This window comes from Tachyglossus aculeatus, chromosome 3 (assembly GCF_015852505.1).
Source record: "Tachyglossus aculeatus isolate mTacAcu1 chromosome 3, mTacAcu1.pri, whole genome shotgun sequence".
NCBI lineage: Eukaryota > Metazoa > Chordata > Mammalia > Monotremata > Tachyglossidae > Tachyglossus > Tachyglossus aculeatus.
Window position 1 is genome coordinate 105,250,919 of NC_052068.1, and position 18,344 is coordinate 105,269,262.

Consider the following 18,344-nt stretch of genomic DNA (forward strand, 5'->3'; position numbering starts at 1 on the left):
TAATTGATGCTATTGTTAAATACTTCCAGTGGGGAGAAATTGTCCACTTATGTAATGCATAAGTACCCTCAGGTAATTTAAACTGGTAATCACGAAGGGTATTTTGTTGGGGCCACTGATGAGGGTTCCCCTCTCAGGGAAGCACCTGGAGAGTTTCCAGTACTCCACCGGTCTTGGCTACAAGAAGAAGTATCAAGTAGAGGCCTACACATTCAATTCCTAGCTTGGGCAGTGGCTAGTAAATGGAAGGCAATCTGCTACTTAGAAGCAGCATGGCTCAGTGGAAAGGGCCCTGGCTTTGGAGTCAGAGGTCATGGGTTCAAATCCCAGCTCCACCAATTGTCAGCTGTGTGACTTTGGGCAAGTCACTTAATAATAATGATGGCATTTATTAAGCGCTTACGATGTGCAAAGCACTGTTCTAAGCACTGGGGAGGTTACAGGGTGATCAGGTTGTCCCACGTGAGGCTCAGTCTTAATCCCCATTTTACAGATGAGGTAACTGAGGCACAGAGAAGTTAAGTGATTTGCCCAAAGTCGCACAGCTGACAATTGGCGGAGCCGGGATTTGAACCCATGACCTCTGACTCCAAAGCCCGTGCTCTTTCCACTGAGACATGCTGCTTCTCACTTAACTTATCTGTGCCTCAGTTACCTCATCTGTCAAATGGGGATTAAGACTGGGAGCCCCCCGTGAGACAACCTGATCCCCTTGTAACCTCCCCAGTGCTTAGAACAGTGCTTTGCCCATAGTAAGTGCTTAATAAATGCCATTATTATCATTAATGATATGCATATAGCTATGATTCTATTTATTCTGATGGTTTTGACAGCTGTCTACTTGTTTTGTTTTGTTGTCTGTCTCCCCCTTCTAGACTGTGAGCCCATTTTTGGGTAGGGACCGTCTCTATATGCTTCCGACTTGTATTTCCCAAGCGCTTAGTGCAGTGCTCTGCACATAAGTAAGTGCTCAATAAATACGATTGAATGAATGCTACAAATCAAAACTCACCCTTGCTGGGCAGCAGTGGCATGGGAGAGAGTCGAGGGAGGAGACTCAGGTTTACTGCATGGAAGGTGGCAGTGGTAAACCACTTCTGTGTTTTTACCAGCAAAACTGTATGGATACACTACCAGAACGATTGCAAATGGAGAGCGGGGCATTCTGGAAGAGATTTGTCCGTGGTGTCACTATGGGTCAGAAATGACTCAACGGCATAAGACAAGTGTTGAGGGTTGGGATCATGTATACCTATTCCAGTGTACTCTCCCAAGCACTTAATAGAGGGACTACACTCAATAAATACCATTAGTTGATTGATTGTAACTTTATCTTTCTTTCTAAAGTCATTTTTGTTATCTTAACCTTAATGATTTTTTTTTCTACTACAATGTCTCCTTTTTTAAAAAACGGAATTCTTTCTGGAAGCTTTCCTATGAATTGTGGATACCCTTCTGTACTACTGTGTTCTAATTTAGTCTCCAATTTCATCTCCCAAAACAGAAGTGGCTGATAAATGGTTGTTGGAAATCAAACTCCTGTCATGGAATTCATTCTTCTTGTATTGACAAGTGATCCACTAGCCCAAATCACCCTCTTTAGACTGTTTCTAGAGACTTACATGGTCACCCTTTTGAGGAACACTATTTTTCTCTTAGCCACTTGTCCTTCACAGATGTGGGTAAGTCCTCAACCACCACTTCTAAGTTACTTGAGAACAAACCTTTGGAGAAGGAAAGTATTTCATATATGGAGTGTGCTGTCTAATTCTTTATCACTACTATCTTTGGACCAGCTAAGTGCTCTCTTTTGACCATGATGGCATGTAATCAATACGTAGTTATCTGCCCCTGCTGGCTTATCCAAAGACTACATCTATGAGATTGCATGTCCTTAGGCTAATAGGCCTCTATTTAGGAAACTTGTTAATCAATCATTTAATCATATTTATTAAGTGCTTACTATGCACAGAACACCATATTAGGGAATTTTGTTTATATTAATCTTCAGCAGACCCAATGTTATCATCATTTATTTCTGTGATTTCCCCACCTTACTGAAGCTTCCCTGCTCTTGCAAGACATTTACTAAAATAATTCCTTTAGCTTTAGAGGCCCTTATAATTCTACCCACTTTGGGGTACCCAGTTGCTTTTTCTTATAGATCCTATTGGCAAGACTCAGAATAAAATTATTTGAGGGGTTGAAAATCTTTCAACACCTGTGCCTCTCATTTGAAAACAGTCACTCAATCCTATGGGTCTTCAGCTACCAGGAAGAGCCCTGGGCACACAAATGTCTGTTTTAGGCTCCATCCCTCATTATAAATTCTAGTCCATCTTGTTTTCAGACATCTTTCATAGTACATGCATGACCTTTTTGGAACTGATTCAGGTTCTTCCCATATTTCTCTCTAGTGTGTAAGCTTGTGGGGGGAGGAAGTGTGTCCATTATATGGTTGTACTGTACTCTCCCAAGCACTTAGTTCAATACCATCCACGCAGTAAGTGTTCAAGTATTAATAATACTGAGAATAATAATAATATTTATTGTATTTGTTAAACACTTAATATGTGCCAGACACTCTTCTAATCACTGGGTTAAATACAAAATAGTCGGGTTGGTCACAGTCCCAAATAGGGCTCAGAGTTTTAATCAATATTTTACAGATGAAGCAACTGAGGCACAGAGAAGTGAACTGACTAGGCCAAAGTCACACAGCAGACAATTGGCAGAGCTGGGATTAGAACGCATGGCCTTCTGACTCCCAGGCCCATGTTCTAACCACTTTGCCATGCTGCTCTACAATTAATATGATTCATTCACTCAATCGTATTTATTTAGTGCTTACTGTGTGCAGAGCACTTTACTGAGCTCTTGGGAGAGCACAATACAACAGTAAACAGACACATTCCCTGCCCACAGAGAACTTAGAGTCTAGAGATGGGGAGATGGACTTTAATATAAGTAAATACATTTCAGATATGTACATAAATTTGGTGGGGCTGGTAGGGAGGAAGAATGAAGGGAGAAAGTCAGGGTGATGCAGAAGGAAGTGGGAGACAAGGAAAGGGGCTCTTAGTCAGGATCAATCTCCCTGAATCTAATTAACACACCTTTCAGTAGACAGACATTTTTAAGGGAATTAGTCAAATAATTACCACGTTGATCTCTCATTGATTGAAAAAGTCCCCTTTTGTCTCAACAGAATCTATTTCTAGAATACCTCATGACTGGCAGAAACCACAGCACCATGACAGAATTCATTCCTTTGGGGTTAACCAGTGATGCCACCCTTTGGGCCACCCTCTCTGTGACATTCCTCCGGATCTATATGGTAACCTTACTGGGAAATCTCAGCATCATCATGTTAATTAGGGTCAGTTCCAAACTTTATACCCCGATGTACTTCTTCCTCAACCATTTAGCTGCAGTTGATACTGGGTATTCCTCCTCTGTGACACCAGCAATGATTGGGGGCTTCTTGGCTGATGGCTACACAATGCCTTTGGCTGGCTGTGTTGTTCAGGTATTTTACATTGTGACTTTTGGAACAGCTGAGTGCTTCCTGCTGGCTGCTATGGCTTATGACCCATACACAGCTGTGTGTAGCCCACTGCTCTACTCTGTCAAAATGTCCAACAAATTCTGTGTCCTTCTGGTAGTTGATTCCTACATAGGTGGTTTTGTGAATGCTGGGACATTTACCATTTGCTTATTAAATATAAATTTCTGTGGGCCTAATCAGATAAACCACTTTTTCTGTGATTAGTATCCTTTAATGAAACTTTATTGCTTGGACATTTTGGTTATTAGAATCATTCCTTCTGTCTCCTCAGGGTCAATAATAGTGTTCACTATGCTTGTCATAGTCATTTCTTATGTATATATTGTCTTGAAACTCCTGAGGATGAACTCAAAGGAAGGGAGGCACAAAGCTTTCTCCACATGCACCTCCCACCTCACTGCTGTCACACTGTACAATGGGACCATCACTTTCATTCATGTGATGCCCATATCCAGTTATTCCATAGAGCAGGACAAAGTGGTGTCTGTGTTCTACAATTATGATCCCCATGTTGAATCCTCTGATCTATAGCCTGAGGAACAAGGATGTTCAAGAGGCCTTCAAACAGGTGATTGAAAAGAAAAGGATTTCCTTAACTATAATGATGCATTGACACTGTTATAATGAGGGATTCATAAAGAAGACAAGTTTCCAGAGTTGCTTTATTGACTTTTGCTGATGAGCTTTTTAATCATTAATATTTATTAGAATGTCACTTCATATCTCCCTCCTATCCCCAATGAAGGCCTAGAACTTATTCAAAATCAAGTAGAGCTTCAAGACATGAAGTTATAGAAAAAGCCCGATTTTAATAACATTGAAAATGCTCCCAAATATCTCTGAACCTTATGCTATTCTCATCACCACTGTCATTGCCAAAATCCTGAGAAGAATTAGGAGGAACAGCACAGTCTGTAGAATCCTGGGAAAATCCTGCTTCAGTTACAGACTTTAGTGAGCTGCAAATGTTTTTGCGACCTGTGTTTGAGATGCAACTGTCAATGAAGAATTGTCCTATGAATCGAACCTCATGTCGACCAATAATACAAATATATCCTTATGTCTAGAGAATTACAGTTAATGTGGGACATCAAAAAGCTTGTTGTTAGTAAAGTTTTTCTATTCTATGAGTTGTAGAAGATTGAGTCAGGTTTCACATATTCCCAGTGGCAGACTGGCAAAGATGGTTCCATTAACATACTCTATGAAAGCCTTTTCTGGCCCACCTACTTTTCTCACTCAAATAATTCCTTTACTTTTAGAGATCCTTACAATTCTATCCACTCTGGGGAACCCAGTAGCTTTTTCGTATATATCCTGTTGCCCAGTCTCAAAATAAAATCATGAGGGACAAAGAAAAGTCTACAACACTTGTGCCTCTCATTTGACCACAATTAGACTCCATCCTGTGTGTCTTCAACTACTGTCCCATCTCCCATCTACTCTTATTCAGAAAGTGTTGCCTCAGGGAACACATTAATTCCTCTGCAGTCCTGGACTCTCAATTGCTTTCTGATCTCATGTCTCTTCCTGCCTCCAGAACACCTCCAAATGGTAACCTGTTGTCACTTTCAGCTTAACTGCTCATCTTTCCTCCCTCTTAAACCTTTCCCTCTTCTTATCTTTCCCATTATTATCAGCTCCACCTTCATCATCCCTGCCCCAGAAATCTGTAAACTTGGTGTCCAACCATGCTATTTCCTCTCCACCCTTCTAGCCACCACCTTGAGTCAAGCCTTCTTCATCTTCTGGCTGGATTGCCAACTGCTTCTTTACTTGTCACCCTTTATTCAAATCTCTTTCCTCTTCAATTTAGACTACATTTAGCCGCTCAGATCATCACCTTCAGGCGACATCACACCCCTTCTCAAAAACCTTCAATGGTTACCCATTTCTACTAATAATGGGATTTAAGATTTTCCACCAGTTTTCTCCCTCCTACTTACCTTCTGTTTTCCCTTACTATGACCTATCTCACACTTTCCTCTTCCTAAACCCCTAACCTAAGTTTCTCATTGTTTCATGTTCATGACTGTCAAATTTCTGACCCATTAGTCATACCCTTCCCTCATGCATATGCCCTCCAATCCCTCAAACGATGTTATTGGCCTTCTGATACCTTTCTCCTGCTTAAAGCAATCCTCACTTTACGTATTGGCCACCTTAGTACTTATCTGAATACCTATTTACGTTTAATTTAATTGCCTACTCTTCAACATTTGTACCTCAACTGTTGTTCTTTTGCCTATTGTTTGTCGTGTTTGTCATGTCGTGTTTGTTGTGTATATGTGGCTGCTTGTTTCTCCCATTTTACTGTAAATCAGTGAGGGTAGGGAGCCCTTTAACTCCATCATATGTTTCCAGGTGCTTAGTACAGAGCAAAGAGAAGGTGTTCAGTAAATGCCCTGGATGATGAAGTATGGCACCCATTAAAACCCAGGTATGATATCCAACTGTTATATTAGTTTATATTAGACAAGTGGCAGCATGGGGATTAGAACCCACAAACTCTGACTCCCAATCCTGTCCTTTTTCCACTGTGCCACGCTGCTTCTCTGTAGACTGTAAACTCCTTGTGGGCAGGGACTGGGTCTATTCTATTATTATTATCATTATTGTTATTACTATATTTGTTAAGCACTTACTACATACCAAACACTGTACTAAACACTGGGGTAGATATAAATTCATCAGGTTGGAAACAATCCTTGTCCTATTTGGAGCTCACAGTCCTAATATTCTATAGTATTGAACTCCCCTAAGCTCTTAGTACAGTGCTGTGCACACAGTAAAGGCACAGTGAATATAATTGATTGATTGGCGACCCTATAATCCAATAACAAGTACTTTTTGCTTGAGGCAGGAGAAAATTCACTTTTGAAATGTTTTGAGGAAAGGAGAGATGTGCTCAGTGACATTTCCTGAAGATGATCCAGGCAGTCGTGTGGAGTCTAGTACCAAAAGGGGGAGTTGCTGGAGGCAAGAATACCACCGATAAGGTTGAGACGATACTCTAATAGTGACATGATTTATGTTTAAATTTGAGGAATGGCTTGTGTGGGTACAGCTGAATGGGTAGATCCATGAGATATTTTAAAGGAAAAATTGACAGATTTGAGCTGTAGTTTGGCGGTAAGAATAATGGTGAGAAGTTTCCTATAAATTCTGAATCTGAAAGCACATGATCCTAGAACCCAGTGAGAAACGATGGGGAAATAAATCAATAAATGGTGTTTAATTGAGAGTCCAAGACATGAATAACTCTGTACTAAGCACTTGGGAAAGTAAAGTTGAAGAAGAGAAACATTCTCTACCCAGGTTCTGGCTTGAAAATGAATTTACCAAATGAATCTAATAAATTACTTGCATTAGCATTCACTAAACCTCTCCAATATCCTTCATACCTATACCTCCTTTTGCACTCCTTCCCCCCTGGAGTGCAATACTGGGGATAAATATAACGAAAAATATCAGAAATGGAAGCTATGGTATGGAGGTTGCAATCTAGGTTGGGAGAAACCCTGCACATAAAAAGGTCCAGCTCACAAAAGTCAGCAAAATAAGCCAGCAACCCTCTGAAATAACCCAATAAGAGCAAATGTGGCACATCACAAACACAAATACAAACAGCTAGCATCTTGACCAGGGGCTAAAGGTGATTCAATATGTGCTAACTTTCTATACAAATTAGAAGTAACCTTTCCTCTCTCGCATCCTCTGAAAAAAAATCTTCTTGGTTACCAGTTAAAAATATCATATGGTTTTGGGGATTCTTTATTCCCATCACTTCTGTGAACTGAAGGGTATTCATTGTATTGTTTATTCTGAGAATAACATTGGAGATACCATTATGCTTTTGGATTTCAATCCCAATGCAATACAGAACCTAATATACCCACATCTGTGTGGTTCCTTTTCAATCCTTTTGGATCTCGTGCTGATGGTTGCCTTGCAATGAATCAGGTAGGGTCAGTATTTCTGAGGCTTCACAGAAATGGATTTAATGGACTTATTTTAATTGCTTAAGATGCCTAATTGATCCATTGGATGGAGTGTTTCCATTATTAATCCAGGAATGGTCCGATGTACAGAAATGCTGACTGTGTTCCAGATTGCTTGGAAATCCTTTGGTAAATCTGATGAAAAATTACCTAGTGGACAATGCTCCATTGTGTTTACAGCAAGTTATCTTGATCTTTTTTACCTGAGCATGGACCCTAGGTGTTTCATGTGTGCTTTTTCTTTGTTTCACTAAAGAAAGAATCCCCAATTCTATTGAGATAAAGATTGCAGTTCTGAGATCATCCTATTCAACTGACCTTGCAGGCACAGTTCTGAAATCAAATTTGCTATGTGGTTGAGGAGTCAAAGAAATTGGAAGGAAAAGGGGGAGCAGGTATAGAAAATGAGAGACATGGACATTAGCATTCAGGGATGCAGAAATAGGGCTACCATCCACAATTAACTTTTGTCCTTAGACCTTTTTTATTTTGAAAATTTGAATTCATTTCATATAATTTAATGTAATTTTAAGGAATGAAATGTATTCATAGAATCAGGAAGCAAATATGTCACTTAATGGGTTTCTCTGCCTTCAGGCAGGGCCACGCTGAAACCATCAGCACACAGTTAATTAAATTCCACAATTCAACAACTCCTTATAATGCCTAATTTTCTCAGGAAAGTGAAACCAAGTATCATGGAGGAGCAAAGCATTTTGATTGGGCAAGCTTTGAGTGCAGGGAGCATATCTATTTACCCCTTTGTGCTTTCCCAAGTGTTTAGTACACTGACTTTGGGCAAGTCACTTAACTTCTCTGTGACTCAGTTACCTCATCTCTAAAATGGGGAGTAGGACCGCGAGCCCCACATGAACAACCTGATTACCTTATATCGACCTCAGTGCTTAGAACAGTGCTGCCACATAGTAAGTGCTTAACGAACACCATAATTATTATTACATGATCTGCACACAGTGAGGGTTCAGTGCATACCACTGATTAATTGATTGATTGGAATTTTATCTTGTTTACTGATATTTCTCTAGTTATTTTCTTTTTAATGCTGCTCTTGCTACTAAATTGTCTCCATCATTTTGTTTATATTCTTTCTTCAAGTGATCCAATGAGCTGTGGATTCTCTTCCTCACTGCTAAATCCTCTCCATTTTTTTTATTAATTCTGGAAGCCTCCTTATGAGCTGTGGATTCCTTCCATGCTACTGCATTCCAATTTAGTCTGCAGGATTCTCTCCTCAAAGGAGATCTGGCTGATAAATGGCTGGTGGAAATCAGACCGCTGTGGTGAAATTCATTCTTCTTGGACTAACAAGTGATCCAGTGGCTCAGGTTATTCTCTTTGGGCTATTTCTAGGAAGCTATACTGTCACCCTGTTGGGGAACTGTAGCATCATCTTGTTAATCGGGATTCATTCTCACCTCCACACCCCCATGTATTTCTTCCTTAGTCACTTATCCTTCATAGATACGTGTATCTCCTCAGCTGCCACTCCAAAATTACTTGAGAATGCACTAATGTAGAAGAAAAAGTATTTCCTATGTGGAGTGTGCTGTGCAGTTCTTTATTGCTAGTATTTTTGGACCTGCTGAATGCCTCCTTTTGGCCACGATGGCATATGATTGATTCGTGGCCAACTGCAAACCACTGGATTACCCAACATTTATGTCTAAGAGATTCTGTCTTCTTATGGTAGTGGGCTTATACCTAAGAAGTTTGTTAACTGCTTTCATATTTACAAGTAATTTATTCAGATTATCCTTCTGTGGGCCCAATGCTATCAATCATTTTTTCTGTGATTTCCCTCCACTATTGAAGCTCTCCTTTTCTGACATGACACTTGTTAAAATAATTCCTTCGTCTTTTGCCGCCCTTCTAATTCTGTCCACATTGGCGATCATAGTTGTTTCTTACCTATATATTATGTCGGCCATTCTCAGAATCAAATCGTCTGTAGGGTGAGGAAAGCCTTCTCCACTTGTGCCTCCCATTTGACCTCAGTGACTCTAATCTATGGGTCTTCAACATTAATTTATATGCTGCACAAATCCAGATACTCAGTGGATCAGTAGAAAGTTGCTACCATGTTCTACATGGTACTGATGCCCATGTTGAACCCACTGATCTACAGCCTGAGGAACAAGGAAGTGAAGGAAGCTTTGAAAAAGACACTTGGTATCAAATGGGATTTACTTTGGGCAATTCTAGTCAGAAAGGATAATGCAAACTATGTTCTCAGTGTCAGCAAATTCCAGGGTAGTTAATTAATTATGGTAATGATAATAATAATAATAGTTATGGTTATCATTTAGCATTTATTATGTGCCAAGCACTGTTCTCTAAGTTGTAAGCTCACTGTGAGCAGGGAACGTGCCTACCAACTCCGATGTATTAAACTCTTAGTGCTTAGCACAGTGCTTAGTACAGCACTTAATATGGCTTGGTACAGTACTCTACAAGCAGAAAGTGCTCAATAAATAATATTGATTTTTTATGATATTCATTAAGTGTTTATTATGTGTCAAGCACTGTTCTAAGCACTGGGATAGATACACTTTCAACAGACAGAACTGATTGATTGATTAATACTTTCTAAGTACTCAGTACAGTGCTCTGCACACATTAAGTGCTCAATAAATGCCACTGATTCATTGACTAGTTGTTCTAAGCACCTGAATAGATACAAGATAAGCAGGTTAGACACAGTTCCATGGCCTAGTGAATAGAGCAAAGGCCTGCAAATTAGAAGTACTTGGGTTCTAATTCTGGCTCCACCACTTGTCTGCTGTGTGGCTTTGGGCAAGTCACTTAACTTCTCTGTGCCTCAATTACCTCATCTGTAAAATGGGAATTAAGACAGTGAGCCCCATGTGGAACATGGATTGTGTCCAACTTAATTTCCTTGTATCTACTCCTGCTCTTAATAGAGTGTCTGGTATATAGTAAGTACTTAACAAATATATTTCTTTAAAAAAAAGTTCATGTCCAACTTGGGGCTTGTATTCTATGTAGGAGAAAGAATAGGTACTGAATCCCAGTTTTACAGATGACAAACATGAGGCACAGAGAAGTTGAGTGATTTGCCCAAAGTCACCCAACAGACAAGAGACAGAGCCAGGAGAGAAACCAACTTGCAAAATGAAGACCTTTCTGCATTACTTAGAGAGATAATATGTCCAAGACTAAACTCCTTATCTTCCTTGAATGAGTTGTCTACACGCGCTGTCTCGAATTCCTCAACACCAACTCTCTCCTCGACCCCCTCCAATCTGGCTTCTGTCCCCTAAATTTCACGGAAACTGCCCTCTCAAAGGTCACCAATGACCTCCGGATTACCAAATCCAACGGCTCATACTCTATCCTAATCCTCCTCAACCTCTCAGCTGCCTTCGACACTGTGGACCACTCCCTTCTCCTCCACATGTTATCCAACCTTGGCTTCACAGACTCTGTCCTCTCCTGGTTCTCCTCTTAACTCTCCAGTCGTTCATTCTCAGTCTCTTTTGCAGGCTCCTCCTCCCCCTCCCATCCCCTTACTGTAGGGGTTCCTCAAGGTTCAGTTCTTTGTCCCCTTCTGTTCTTGATCTACACTCACTCCCTTGGTGACCTCATTCGCTCCCACGGCTTCAACTATCATCTCGACGCTGATGACACCCAAATTTACATCTCTGCCCCTGCTCCCTCTCCCTCCTTCCAGGCTCGCATCTCCTTCTGTCGTCAGGACATCTCCATCTGGATGTCTGCCCGCCACCTGAAACTCAACATGTCCAAGACTGAACACCTTGTCTTCCCTCCCAAACCCTGCCCTCTCCCTGACTTTACCATCACTCTAGATGGCACTCCCATCCTTCCCGTCTCACAGGCCCGCAACCTGGGTGTCATCCTCGACTCCACTCTCTCGTTCACCCCTCACATCCAAGCCATCACCAAAACCTGCTAGTCTCATGTCCGCAACACTGCCAAGATCCGCCCTTTTCTCTCCATCCAAACCGCTACCCTGCTCGTTCAAGCTCTCATCCTAACCCGTCTGGATTACTGTATCAGCCTCCTCTCCGATCTCCCATCCTCCTGTCTCTCCCCTCTCCTATCCATACTTCACGCCGCTGCCCAGATTGTCTTTGTCCAGAAATGCTCTGGGCATGTTACTCCTCTGCTCAAAAATCTCCAGTGGCTACCAATCAACCTACGCATCAGACAGAATCTCCTCACCCTCGGCTTCAAGGCTCCCCATCACCTCGCCCCCTCCTACCTCACCTCCCTTCTCTCCTTCTACAGCCCAGCCCTCACCCTCCGCTCCTCTGCCTCTAATTTCATCGCCGTGCCTCGTTCTCGCCTGTCCCGCCAACGACCCCCGGCCCACGTCATCCCCTTGGCCTGGAATGCCCTCCCTCCCCACATCCCCCAAGCTAGCTCTCTTCCTCCCTTCAAGGCCCTACTGAGAGCTCACCTCCTCCAGAAGGCCTTCCCAGACTGAGCCACCTCCTTCCTCGCCCCCTCCTTCCCCTTTCCATCCCCCCTGCCTTACCTCCTTCCCCTCCCCACAGCACCTGCATATATGTATATATGTTTGTATGCATTTATTACTATATTTCTTCCTTTCTTTATTTTATTTGTACATATTCTATTTATTTTATTTTGTTACTATGTTTTGTTTTGTTCTCTGTCTCCCCCTTCTAGACTGTGAGCCCTCTGTTGGGTAAGGACCATTTCTATATGTTGCCAACTTGTACTTCCCAAGCGCTTAGTACAGTGCTCTGCACATAGTAAGTGCTCAATAAATACAATTGATTGATTGAATGAATGAATGAATGAATCATGGTGTCGCAATGGGTCGGAGACAAATCAACAACATAAGACAAGACAAGGGGAAGTGATGAGGAGGAGAAGATAGAGCTATCACTCAGTAAAGGCGTGAGAATTACTGAAATGCCCCATTTTCTGCGAAAACCCATTCAACTGGAAAAATTGAAGACAAAGGAATGGAGCACAACACATGGCAAAGAGCTCCAATCCCATACCTGGTTATATTGGAAGGATACATGGGCAGTAGAGACGTTGATTGATAGGAAATGGAGAGGTGGGACAAAGCAGGAAAGTATCTCTGAATCATAGAAGCCAGAGTGGCCTAGTCTTTCCCTTATTAAAGATCCCCAACACAACACTCAGGAGCTTATTAAAATGTTTTATCATCATCACCAACAACACCAACTGCTTATTTTATTGTTCCCATCGAATGCTAATTGTTAACATCTCTCGATGATATCACCATCTGCTTATTTTACTGCCATCGCATTTTGTTAACTGCTGTCTGTGATGTCATCATCTCCTTATTTTTTGCCATCACTAGCAATTGTTATCTGCTCTCTGTGAGATCATTAACTGCTAATTTTATTATTGCCATAGCATGTTAATTGTTAACTAACGTCTGTGATGTCATCACCTACTTATATTGTTGCTACTGCATTATTGCTACTGCATTTTAATTGTTAACTCCCACTGTGCTGTCATTTACCTTGCTGACCTCACCATGAACTATCAATTCCCCTGCTCCCAACTGCCATTTTCATTCATCACCTTCCCTTTCCCCTCTCCCACCCAGCTCTTTCCCTCCCTTCCCCCCCCCCACCCCTCCCCCTCACTCCCTACCCAGGATCCCTCTGTACCAGTGCCAACCTTCAGCTCCTCCCTCTCAGCCCCCTCCCTCCCCTCCTCTGCGCCCTCACCCCATCCCAGTTCTCGTTTCTCGTTGCCACCCCTTTTCCCACTCTCCCCGCCCAGGCCCCCGCCAACTCATCCCAATCCAAACCCTCCCCATCACTCGCACCCTTACTCCTCCCTCCCCTCCCTCCACAGCTGCTGCCAAGTGTGGCCTTTGGAACCCTAGCTCCTTTATAGGTAAGCTTCCTTTCATCCTGGACCTATTCCTTTCCAGCTCTCTACTCCTCCTTGCCCTAACTGAAACATGGTTGTCTCTGGACAACACGGTCTCTTCTGCTGCTCTCTCCAGTGGAGGCCTCTTCTTCTCCCACTTCCCCAGACTCACCGGAAAAGGAGGAGGTGTCTGTTTCCTTCTCGCTCCCCAATGTTGCTTTTGCATTATCCCTCCTCTCCCTCCCCTTTCCTTCCCCTCCTTTGAAGCCCACATTATTTGCCTCTACCCCCTCCAGATTCTTGTAGCCATCATCTACCACCCCCCCGGTACCACCTCCAACTTCTTTAACGATTTTGACCCCTTTCTCACCTTCCTTCTCTCCTTTTCCATGCCTACTCTGATCCTTGGAGTCTTCAACATCCACATGGACGTTCCTGGTGACTCCTCTGCCGCCCACCTTCTATCTCTCCTTGACGCTGCCAACTTCCTGCTCCACCCCACCTCGCCCAGTCACCAACGTGGTCACACCCTCGACCTCATCATCTCCTACCACTGGACTATCTCCACCCTCACCAGCTCTGAAATCCCTCTCTCTGATCATAACTTTCTCACCTACCTCCTCACTCACACTCCTTTCCCCTATAAATCTATATTACTACCTCACAGAGACCTTCGCTCTCTCGACCGCATCCATCTTTCTGAGCATCTCAATCAATCAATCAATCGTATTTATTGAGTGCTTACTGTGTTCAGAGCACTGTACTAAGCGCTTGGGAAGTACAAGTTGGCAACATATAGAGACAATCCCTACCCAACAGTGGGCTCACAGTCTAGAAGGGGGAGACAGAGAACAAAACAAAACATATTAACAAAAAAAAATAAATAGAATAGATATGTACAAGTAAAATAAATAAATAAACAAATAGAGTAATAAATATGTACAAACATATATACGTATATACAAGTGCTGTGGGGAAGGGAAGGAGGTAAGACGGTGATGAAGAGGGGGACGAAGGGGAGAGGAAGGAGGGGGCTCAGTCTGGGAAGGCCTCCTGGAGGAGGTGAGCACTCAGTAGGACCTTGAAGGGAGGAAGAGAGCTAGCTTGACGGATGTTGGGAGGGAGGGCACTCCGGGCCAGGGGGATGATGTGGGCCGGGGGTCGACGGCAGGACAGGTGAGAACAAGGCACGGTGAGGAGATTAGCGGCAGAGGAGCAGAGGGTGTCAGCTGGGCTGTAGACGGAGAGAAGGGAGGTGAGGTTGGAGGGGGCGAGGTGATGGAGAGCCTTGAAGCCGAGGGTGAGGAGTTCCTGCCTGAGGCGCAGATTGAATGGTAGCCACTGGAGATTTTTGAGGAGGGGAGTAACATGCCCAGAGCGTTTCTGGACATAGACAATCCGGGCAGTGGCATGAGGTATGGATTGAAGTGGGGAGAGACACGAGGATGGGAGATCAGAGAGGAGGCTGATGTAGTAGTCCAGACGGGATAGGATGAGAGCTTGAATGAGCAGGGTGGCAGTTTGGATGGAGAGGAAAGGAAGGATCTTGGCAATGTTGCGGAGCTGAGACCGGCAGGTTTTGGTGTGATGGCTTGGATGTGAGGGGTGAATGAGAGAGCGGAGTCGAGGATGACACCAAGGTTGCGGGCTTGTGAGTCGGGAAGCATGGTAATGCTGTCAACAGTGATGGGAAAGTCAGGGAGAGGGCAGGGTTTGGGGGGGAAGACAAGGAGTTCAGTCTTGGACATGTTGAGTTTTAGGTGGCGGGCAGACATCCAGATGGAGATGTCCTGAAGGCAGGAGGAGATGCGAGCCTGGAGGGAGGGGGAGAGAGCAGGGGCAGAGATGTAGATTTGGGTGTCATCAACGTAGAGATGATAGTTGAAGCCGTGGGAGTGAATGAGGTCACCAAGGGAGTGAGTGTAGATCGAGAACAGAAGGGGACCAAGAACTGAACCTTGGGGTACCCCCACAAGAAAGGGAATGGGAGAGGGAGGAGGAGCCTGCAAAAGAGACTGAGAATGAACGACCGGAGAGATAAGAGGAGAACTAGGAGAGGATGGAGTCTGTGAAGCCAAGGTCGGATAGCGTGTTGAGGAGAAGGGGGTGGTCCACAGTGTCGAAGGCAGCTGAGAGGTCGAGGAGGATTAGGATAGAGTATGAGCCGTTGGATGTGGCAAGCAGGAGGTCATGGGTGACCTTTGAGAGGGCAGTTTCTGTGGAATGTAGGGGATGGAAGCCAGACTGGAGGGGGTCGAGGAGAGAGTTGGTGTTGAGGAATTCGAGGCAGTGCATGTAGACAACTCGTTCAAGGAGTTTGGAAAGGAATGGTAGGAGGGTCTCACACCCCAACTAGCCTCCCTTTCCTCTCTACCCAGTCTTGATGATCAGATTATTGCTCTCAACTCCACCCTCTCTCAGCTCAACTCGCTTGCTCCCCTTTCCCTTCACCGCTCTTGTACCACTACCTCACAGCCCTGGATCATTGCCACTGCTGAACGCTGCTGGTGAAAATCTAAACACCAAACCGACCTTGTTGACTTCAAGTTTATCCTTTCCTGCCTTAACTCTGCCCTCTCCTCTGCCAGACAAAACTATTTCTCCTCCCTTATTGACACCCATGCCAGTCATGCCCATCAGCTCTTCCGTACATTTAACTCCGTTCTCATGCTCCCTGTTCCTCCCACTCCTCCATCCCTCACCCCCAAAGATCTGGCCACCTACTTCATTAGTAAAATTAACTCCATCAGGTCTGAGCTCTCCAAAGTCACTCCTCCCCCTTCTCCAGCCGCCCTGATCTCAACCCTCTCTGCTACTCTCCCATCCTTCCCAGCAGTATCCTCAGATGAGATCTCCTCCCTCCTCTAAAGTGCTACTCCAGCCACCTGCGCTTCTGACCCCATTCCCTCTCACCTTATGAAATTTCTCGCCCATTCCCTCCTCCTTTCCTTAAATTCCATCTTCAACCGCTCACTCTCCACTGCTTCCTTCCCAGCTGCCTTCAAACTTGCCCATGTCTCCCCCATCCTAAAAAAACACTCTCTCGACCCCATCTCCTCTTCTAGTTATCATCCTATCTCCCTCCTACGATTCCTTTCCAAACTCCTTGAACGAGTCATCTACACCCCCTGCCTCGAATTCCTCAATACCCACTCTCTTCTAGACCCCTTCCAATCTGGCTTCCGTCCCCTACATTCCACCGAAACTGCCCTCTCAAAGGTCACCAATGACCTCCTTGTTGCCAAATCAAACGGCTCCTACTCTATCCTAATCCTCCTCGACCTCTCAGCTGCCTTCGACACTGTGGACCACCCCCTTCTCCTCAACACGCTATCCAACCTTGGCTTCACAGACTCTATCCTCTCCTGGTTCTCCTCTTATCTCTCCGGCCATTCATTATTAGTCTCCTTTGCGGGCTTCCCATCCCCTTACTCTAGGGGCTCCTCAAGGGTCAGTTCTTCGTCTCCTTCTGTTCTCTATCTACACTCACATCCTTGGTGAACTCATTCGCTTCCATGGCTTCAACTATCATCTCTACGCTGATGACACCCAAATCTGCATCTCTGCCCCTGCTCTCTCTCCCTCCCTTCAGGCTCGGGTCTCCTCCTGCCTTCAGGACATCTCCATCTGGATGTCTGCCCGCCATCTAAAACTCAATATGTCCAAGACTGAACTCCTTATCTTCCATCCCAAACCCTGCCATCTCCCTGACTTTTCTGTCACTGTAGATGCCACTACCATCCTTCCCGTCTCACAAGCCTTCAACCGCGGTGTCATCCTCGACTCTGCCCTCTCGGTCACCCCCCACATCCAATCCATCACCGAAACCTGTGGGTCTCACCTCCACAACATCGCCAATATCCGCCCTTTCCTCTCCATCCAAACCGCTACCTTGCTCGTTCAAGCTCTCATCCTATCCCGACTGGATTACTGCATCAGCCTCCTCTCTGATCTCCCATCCTCCTGTCTCTCCCCACTTCAGTCTATACTTCACGCTTCTGCCCGGATCATCTTTGTGCAGAAACGCTCTGGGCATGTTACTGCCCTCCTCAAAAATCTACAGTGACTACCAGTCAACCTACGCATCAAGCAAAAACTCCTCACTCTCGGTTTCATAGCTCTCCATTACCCCGCCCTCTTCTACCTCACCTCCCTTCTCTCCTACAGCCCATCCTATGCCGCTAAACTCCTCACTGTGCCACGTTCTCACCTGTCCCGCTGTCGACTCCCGGCCCATGTCCTCCCCCTGGCCTGGAATGCCCTCCCTCCACACATCCGCCAAGCTAGCTCTCTTCCTCCCTTCAAACCCCTACTGAGAGCTCACCTCCTCCAGGAGGCTTTCCCAGACTGAGCCCCCTTTTTCCTTTCCCCCTCACCATCCCCCCCGCCCTACCTCCTTCCCCTCCCTACAGCACCTGTACATATGTTTGTACAGATTTATTACTCTATTTATTTTACTTGTACATATTTACTATTCCATTTATTTAGTCAATGATGTGCATCTAGCTTTACTTCCATTTATTCTGATGACTTGACACCTGTTCACATGTTTTCTTTTGTTGTCTGTCTTCCCCTTCTAGACTGTGAGCCCTTTGTTGGGTAGGGACTGTCTCTATATGTTGCCAACTTGTACTTCCCAAGCGCTTAGTACAGTGCTCTGCACACAGTAAGCGCTCAATAAATACGATTGAATGAATGAATGAATGAATTTACTGAGCACTTCCTATGTGAGGATTATCCATTATTCTCTCTAGGAGACTCCATCCAGAGTGTGCAGTATGCTGAATTAGGAGTTTGAGAACTTATAATAGGAATAGAGGACTTGGTTATTTGTGTTTTAGGAATTTAAAAATAATATTTAATCACATTTTAATAAAGGAAGTCATCTT

General features: G+C 44.2%; 1 pseudogene; it reads left to right on the forward strand.

Moving 5' to 3' along the window:
* Positions 1–3,217: 3,217 nt before the first annotated feature.
* Positions 3,218–4,181, forward strand: LOC119925810 (annotated as a pseudogene).
* The last annotated feature ends 14,163 nt before the right edge of the window (positions 4,182–18,344 follow it).